Genomic DNA, 8141 nt, shown 5'->3' with positions numbered 1-8141 from the left:
GGGTGTCAAAAACATTTTTTCTAACTCTTCAATTGCCTGAGATTGTTGTTTCATGAGCACTTTCACACCCTTAGCAACATCAGTACTCTTTGTGGGCTCTTTATGTTTTAAAATTGTGCTAATCATCTATTTCTATTTTGCCAGCAACTACTAAGACATTTTTTCTGTGAACAACTTGGTTGAGAACTGAATTGTTCAAAATAGGAGATATTCAAGAAATGAGGTTTGACTATATACAGATGTAATGCAATCCCCATCAAAATCCCACTGTCATTTTTTAAAGAAATAGAACGAGAAATCATCAGATTTGTATGGAACCACAAGATTCCAGGTAGCCAAATCAATCCTGAGAAAAAAGAACAAAGCTGGAGATATCACCCTACCTGACTTCAAATTATACTACAGAGTCATGATAATCGAAACAGCATGGTATTGGCAGAGAAACAGACACATAAATCAAGAGCCCAGCTATAAAACAACCTGTTTATGGACAGATAATTTTTGACAAAGGAGCCAGAAACACACAATGGTGTAAAGAAAGCATCTATAATAATAGAAGTGTAATACGCAAACTGACTGAACGACTGGACAGTGGAACGACTGTCCGGACGACCTTCCAGATCACCTTCCGGACGAAGCTGGGGCTGCGAGGGTCTACTATTGCACAAATTTTGTGCATCAGGCCTCTAGTCTTCAATAAATGGTGCTGGGAAAACTGGAAAGCCACATGCAAACATATGAAACTGTATTACACTTTGTTCCCATGTGCAAAAATTAATTCAAAATGGATCAAAGACCTAAATATAATACCTGAAACAATAAGTTACATAGAAGAAAATATAGGTATGAAACTTATGGACCATGGTCATAGAAAACACTTTATGAACTTGACCCCAAATGCAAGGGAAATAAAGCCAAAAAAAGAAATGAATGGGTCTACATCAAACTAAAAAGCTTCTGCACAGCAAAAAAAAGATGACAACAAAACTAAGAGGCAGCCAATAAGATGAGAGATATTTGCAAACAGTAGCTCTGACAAAGGTTTAACTTCCAAAATATATAAATAATTCATAAAACTAAACACCAAACAAACTACCCAATCAAAAAGTGGGCAAAGGACCTGGAAATACACCTCTCCCAAGAAGACATACGAACAGCCAATAGATACATGAGAGGTGTTCAACCTCACTGGCAATTAGGGGAATGCAAATCAAAACTACGATCAGGTACCACCTCACACCTGCTAGAGTGGCCGTTAGCAACAAGACAAGCAACAAGTGTGGGTGAGGTTGTGGAGAAAAGGGAGCCCTCGCTCCCTGCTGATTTGCATTCCCCTAATTGCCAGTTAGGTTGAACAGACACATAAATCGAGAGCCCAGCTATAAAACCACCTGTTTATGGACAGATAATTTTCGATAAATTTCTCTGCCAATACCATGCTGTTTCGATGATCATGACTCTGTAGTATAATTTGAAGTCAGGTAGGGTGATATCTCCAGCTTTGTTCTTTTGGTACAACCATTATGGCAATCCCTCAAAAATTGAGAATAGAGCTACTATACAACCCAGCAATTCCTATCCTGGATATTTACCCCCAAACCTCAAAACCATATATTCACAAAGATATATGCTCCCCTATGTTCACTGCAGCATTCATTATTCACGGGGGCCAAGACATGGGAACAACCAACGTGTCCAGCAACAGAGGACTGGATAAAGAAGATGTGGTCCATATTCTCAATGGAATACTGCTCAGCCGTAAGAAAGGAGGAAATAGTGTCATTTGCAACAACATGGAGGGACCCTGAGAACATTATGCTAAGTGAAATAAGTCAGTCAGAAAAAGCTAAGAACCATGTGATTTCACCCATATGTGGGATGTAAACCTTAAACTCATGAACACAAATGGCAGTGTGATGGTTGCCAGAGGGAAGGGGTTAGGGGGGAAGGGGGGTCCTAATATAAGGTGACAGGAGACGATCTGACTTTGGGTGGTGGGCACACGGTGCAACATACAGATCCGGTAACATAGAAACCCATACCTGAAACCTCTATGTTCATGTTGACCAAGGTCACTCCAATAAGTTTAATTAAAAAGAAAGAATTGAGAAAAACCAGACTCAACCAAAAGACTATTAGAAACAATAAACAAAGCTGTGGGATGTACAAGATCCAGTGTTCAGCCCTGGCCGGTGTTTCTCAGTGGTTAGACTTAGAGTGTTGGCCCACGCACCAAAGGGTCACGGGTTCGATTCCCAGTCAAGGTCACATACCTGGGTTGCAGGTTTGATCCCTGGCTCTGGTTGGGGTGCGTGTGGGAGGCAACCAATTGATGTGTCTTACATAAATGTTTCTCTCCCTCCCGCTCTCTCTCTCCCCTTTCCACTCTAAAAATCAATGGAAACATATCCTCGGGTGAGGATTTTAAAAAAATCCAGCCCAGCCAGGGGGCTCAGTGGTTGAGAGTAGACCTATGAACCAGGAGGTCACAGTTCAATTCCCAGTCAGGGCACATGCCCAGGATGCAGGCTCAATCCCCAGTAGGGGACATGCAGGAGGCAACCAATCAACGATTCTCATCATTGATGTTTCTCTCTCTCTCCCTCTTCCCTTCCTCTCTGAAATCCATAAAAATATATTTAATATATTTTAAAAATCCAGTGTTAATATATACTAACAATGAGATAACAATATCCAAAAACAAAATGAAGAAAACATTCCCTTTACAATTGGAACAGAAAGGATAAAATACCTAGGAATAAATCTAACTTAAGGTATGAAAGACTTGTACATGGAATCATAGTTAAAATGGCCATACTACCCAGAGCAATCCATAGAGTCAGTGCAATCCCCATCAAAAACCAATGACATTTTTCAAAGAAATAGAACACCCCAAATAGCCAGAGCAATCATGAGGGAAAAAGAGCAAAACCAGAGGTATCACACTCCGTGGCTTCAAATTATACTACAAAGCTACAGTCATCAAAACAGTAAGGATCAGCAGAAGCACAGACACACAGACCAATGTAATGGAATTGAGAGCCCAGAAATATAACCACACATATATGGCAACTAATTTTTGACAAAAGAGCTAAAAACATACAAGGGAGAAATAAAGCCTCTTCAATAAACAGTGTTAAAAAAATTGGAAAGCCTCGTATGCCATCTGACACCAAACATAAAAATTAACTCAAAAAGGATGAAAGACTTGAATATAAGACCTAAGACATAAAAAAAATACATAGAAGAAAACATAAGTACTAAGTTTTTGTGAACTTGATCCTAAAGATAAGGGAAGTAAAAGTAAAAATGAATTGAATGGGACTACATCAAACTAAAACAAAACAAAAAAACTACTGCACCGCAAAAGAAATCGTCAACAAATCAAAAAGACAACCAACTGAATAGCAGATATTTGAAAGCTATACCTCCAATACGGGGCTAATATCCAAATATATAAATAACTCAAAACAACTCAACAACAACATCCAATTTAAAAAATGGTCAGGGGCCAAAACCGGTTTGGCTCAGTGGATAGAGCGTCGGCCTGCGGACTGAAAGGTCACAGGTTCGATTCGGGTCAAGGGCATGTACCTGGGTTGCGCGCACTTCCCCAGTGGGGAGTGTGCGGGAGGCAGCTGATCGATGTTTCTCTCTCATCAATGTTTCTAACTCTCTCTCTCTCTCCTTTCCTCTCTGTAAACAGTCACTAAAATATATTTTAAAAAAAATAATAAAATAAAAAATGGTCAGGGGACCTGAACAGACACTGTTCCCAAGAAGAATGGCCAACAGATATGAAAAGATGGTCAACATCATTAGCTATCAGGGAAATGCAAATCAAAATCACAATAAAATGGTTATTATCAATAAGACAAGAAGTAGCAAGGGTTGGAGAAGATTTGGAGAAAAAGGAACCCTCTTGCACTGCTGGTGTGAATGGAAGTTCGTACAACCATTCTGGCAAACAGTAGGGAGGTTCCTCAAATATTTAACAATAGAGCTGTACCCTATGACCCAGCAACCCCTCTTCTGGGTATCTACCCGAAAAATTGAAAAATGCCCATAAAGATGTATGCATCCCTATGTTCACTGCAGCATTATCCATGGCAGCCAAGACATGGAAACCATTTGTGTCCCTCATCAGATGATGAGATATATGTACACAATGCACTACTATTCAGCCATAAAAACGGATGTAGTATTGCCATTTGCCATGACATGGACGGATCTTGAGTGTATCATGTGAAGTGAAATAAGTCAGATGAAAAAGGACAAGAACCACAGAATTTCACTCAAATGTGGGATATAAAACAGAAAGCAAGAAACGAACAAACTCATAGACAACAGAATGGTGGTGACAAGAGAGGAGGGGATCAGGGTAAAGGGGGTCACATATATGGTGACAGAAGGATACTAAACTCTTGGTGATGAGCATGCAATATATACACGATGTATTACAGAATTGTACACCTAAAAGTTATATAATACTAATAACCAATGTTGCCACAATAAATTTAATTTTTGAAGAAAAGAGCTGAGCCTGGCCAGCATGGCTCAGTGGTTGAGTGTTGACCTATGAACCAGGAGGTCCCAGTTTGATTCCCAGTCAGGGCATAAGTCCGGGTTGTGGGCTCAATCCCCTGTGTAGGGGGTGCAGGAGGCAGCCGATCCATGATTCTCTCTCATCAATGATGTTTATCTCTCCCTTTCCCCTCTCCCTTCCTCTCTGAAATCAATAAAAATATATTTTTAAAAACTAAAAATTAAACATAAAAGTACTAGAAGAAAAAAGCTCTCATCCCACAGAGCAACAAGGGGGACATAAATAAACCCAGAGTTCAGGCACACAAAATCCTGCTAATTTTGCCCATGTTTAAGGGACAAGACCATAGGCCCCGGCAGGCCCGGAGCGGAAGAGAGGGTGCTGGGGTCAGAACAGCACCAACTCAAACCCCAGTCGGCAAGGTGGGACCATGAGGAAGTGTCATCACAGCTCTTTGTAAGGCTGAGAAATTAGAAACAACACAATACCCAACCCCAGGTAACTTTTAAGGAGAAAAGGAGAAAAGTTTGGGATGATACCACAATCTTTGCAGTTCTTTGCAGCTACTAAACGTGATGACTTAGGAGCTCATTCAGTGAAATGGGATGACCACAAGGCTGCATTTTTAAGTAAAAACAACTTGAAGGGCATATAAGGAATGACCCAATTTGGGGGGAGGCACAAACTGAAGGAGACACATGGGGCACTGACCGTGGTTCTCTCGGGAGGCCGGGAAGAAGGGGGCTTGGCTGTCTGCCTGTGTTTTTTCTGGATTTTCCTAAACTTAACACATTTGATTACTTTTGCGATTAGAAAGTCCTAAGGTTTGAAATCTGAACGACTGAGAAGGTGGTGTGAGTCCCATAACTAGGTAACTAGGAAAAGAGGAGGATGGATGGATGGGTGAGGGCAGACGACAGTTCAGGTTTGGATGGAACTTAGTCTGAGGCCCTCCAGGGACAGGAGGAGCCGGCTGGGGGCGGACCCTGGACTCAGTGCTGTTAGCTCCGTGGACGTGACACCAGCCTTGAACTCGTCAAGGACCAGGCGGGGAGGGGACAGCTCAGGGCACAGCTGCATCCCTGGCTGCTGTGGACGAGGCCCAGGGCACCCCGGCTGGAAGGAGCCCTGCAGGGGGTGTCCCCCGATGATCCTACTTCCTGGCTGAGCCCCTCACAGAGGACGCTCACCCCCACCGGCTAGTGTATCCCTCAGCAGGTGAGAGGCAGAGCAGTGACATTTCAAACAGGAGCAAAGGGACAACCTTGGAAAAAGACAGGCTTGCCCGGCCGCCTCGCTGGGCTGAACCTTCCAGAGAGGGCAGGGAAAGGTCAAAGAGGAGTAAGACGCTGTTTTGCTCCCCAGTTTTCTACAAAAGACATCATTACAGTGGACAAACTGGCTTCTTCTTTTTTTTATTATATTTATTATTTAAATATATTGTTATTGATTTCAGAGAGAAAGGGACTATAGAGATACTGAAACATCAATGAGGAGAATCATTGATCGGCTGCCTCCTGCACTGGGGATGGAGCCCGCAACCCGGGCATGTGCCCGTGACCAGAATTGAACCCTTCAGTCCGCAGGCCGAGGCTCTATCCACTGAGCCACACAGGCCAGGGCAGCAAACTGGCTTGAGTCACAGGAAACCTTTCCCCCGAGGACGGGGACTAGAAACAATGGAGCAGGAGCCATGAAAACCATCAGCTCACCACACACTTAGGAAGAAGCTGAGTAAACTTGGAACAGTGTGTCTCCTGCTATAAAGAGGAAATTTCAGGAAGTTAGGAGCCACCACGCTGAACACAGTTAATTACATGCCCTTCACTCCACTCGCACGGCCTCGTGCCATGAGAGAAAGAGGGGTGTCCGGCCCCTTCTCTAGGCCTGTGCCCTGGCGTCTCTAAGGGGTAGCGGACCAGCCTGGAACATGCAGGTCAGCCGTCTGCCATCCGGGCCTGCACACAGGATGCTGCGGAACCTGGTTTAACAGACGCTTTCTTTGCACAATGAAGGGCCCTGCAATGAAGTGAGGTGTTTTCACAAGTCGCCCTCCCATTTCCTCTCACCCTGCCTTCTAAGAGCTTACAAATCGGGGCAGCATTATACGCCTTGTGCATAAATATAAGTTTCATGACCAAAGGAAGGGATGCTTCCCTAAAACTTCAGTAGGTGCTTCATTGAACAATAAACCATTGATACATGCATTTCTTTTCCCCACTCCAAACAGAATATAGGCTCCCCGAGGGCAGACAGTCGTTCTGAATTAACTACTCTCTCTCAAGCACCTCGGAAAGTACCTAACAGATACTTAGTAAGTACCCTATATAATACAAGCCCAGTGACCAAAATGGCGGAATGATCAGAACCAGAGACCAGAACAACTGTGGCCCCTCGGCCAGGCTGGCCCCACCCCCCAGCAGGGATCCCTGCCCTGATCCAGGGCCCCCATCAGGACAGGCCAGCAGGCCCCCACCCGTGCACTGAGCCTCTATCCTTGGCCAGCAGGCTCCGACTGCCTGATGGCAAACGGGGAACTGGGGTGGGTGGAGGCAGGGGGTGGGGTTGGCTGTGGGAAGCCAGGGAAGATGGTCCTGACCGCAGGCCAGGCCTAGGGACTGCACCTGTGCACGAAATTCTAGTTTCTTAGATATTGTGAACTTCAGAAGTAATCAAGAGGACACTGCATCTCTCCCTGCATATATTTCTGTATCTATTCGGAAGAAGAGTGGGATTACCCACCTTCCTCTACTTAAGAATATTACTGTCCAGGCCATTGCCCTTCGCAGGCAGAAAATAAAAATCTTTCAGTGAAATCCGGACTGTGGCTGAAAAAAAAATACCTAAAGCTTCCGTGAATTAAAGGACACTATCAACAGAGAAAAAAAGCAACACAGCCTTAGCTGGTTGTATCTATTCGGAAGAAGAGTGGGATTACCCACCTTCCTCTACTTAAGAATATTACTGTCCAGGCCATTGCCCTTCGCAGGCAGAAAATAAAAATCTTTCAGTGAAATCCGGACTGTGGCTGAAAAAAAAATACCTAAAGCTTCCGTGAATTAAAGGACACTATCAACAGAGAAAAAAAGCAACACAGCCTTAGCTGGTTTGGATAGAGCATCGGCCTGCAGACTGAAGGGTCCTGGGTTCGATTCCAGTCAAGGGCATTGATAATTTAGCTCAAAGTACTGAAAGTATACGTAAACTAAAAATGGTGTAACTCAACACAAAAACATAAAAAACAAATACATAACAAAAAGTCTCTTGGCATTATATTCTCAAATATTATCCAGACAAACATAAAAATATATTTTTTAAAAAAAGAAAAAAAGCAACACAGAGAATGGCAGAAAGTATTTGCAAATCATAGCTGATAAAGCATATCCAGAATATACAACGAACTCCTATAATTCAACAGCAAAAATACAAACAACCCAATTTAAACATGAGCAAAGGATTTGAACAGACATGTCCCAAAGAAGATATACACACAGCCAATAAACAAACTAAAAGATTCTCAACATCATTAATCATCAAGGTAAAGAAAATCAAAACCAAAATCACCCATAAAGACAGTAACAGAAAAATAATAATT

Source organism: Myotis davidii, unplaced genomic scaffold (genome assembly GCF_000327345.1).
Source record: "Myotis davidii unplaced genomic scaffold, ASM32734v1 scaffold898, whole genome shotgun sequence".
Taxonomy (NCBI): domain Eukaryota; kingdom Metazoa; phylum Chordata; class Mammalia; order Chiroptera; family Vespertilionidae; genus Myotis; species Myotis davidii.
Note: the sequence above shows the minus strand (reverse complement) of the source record.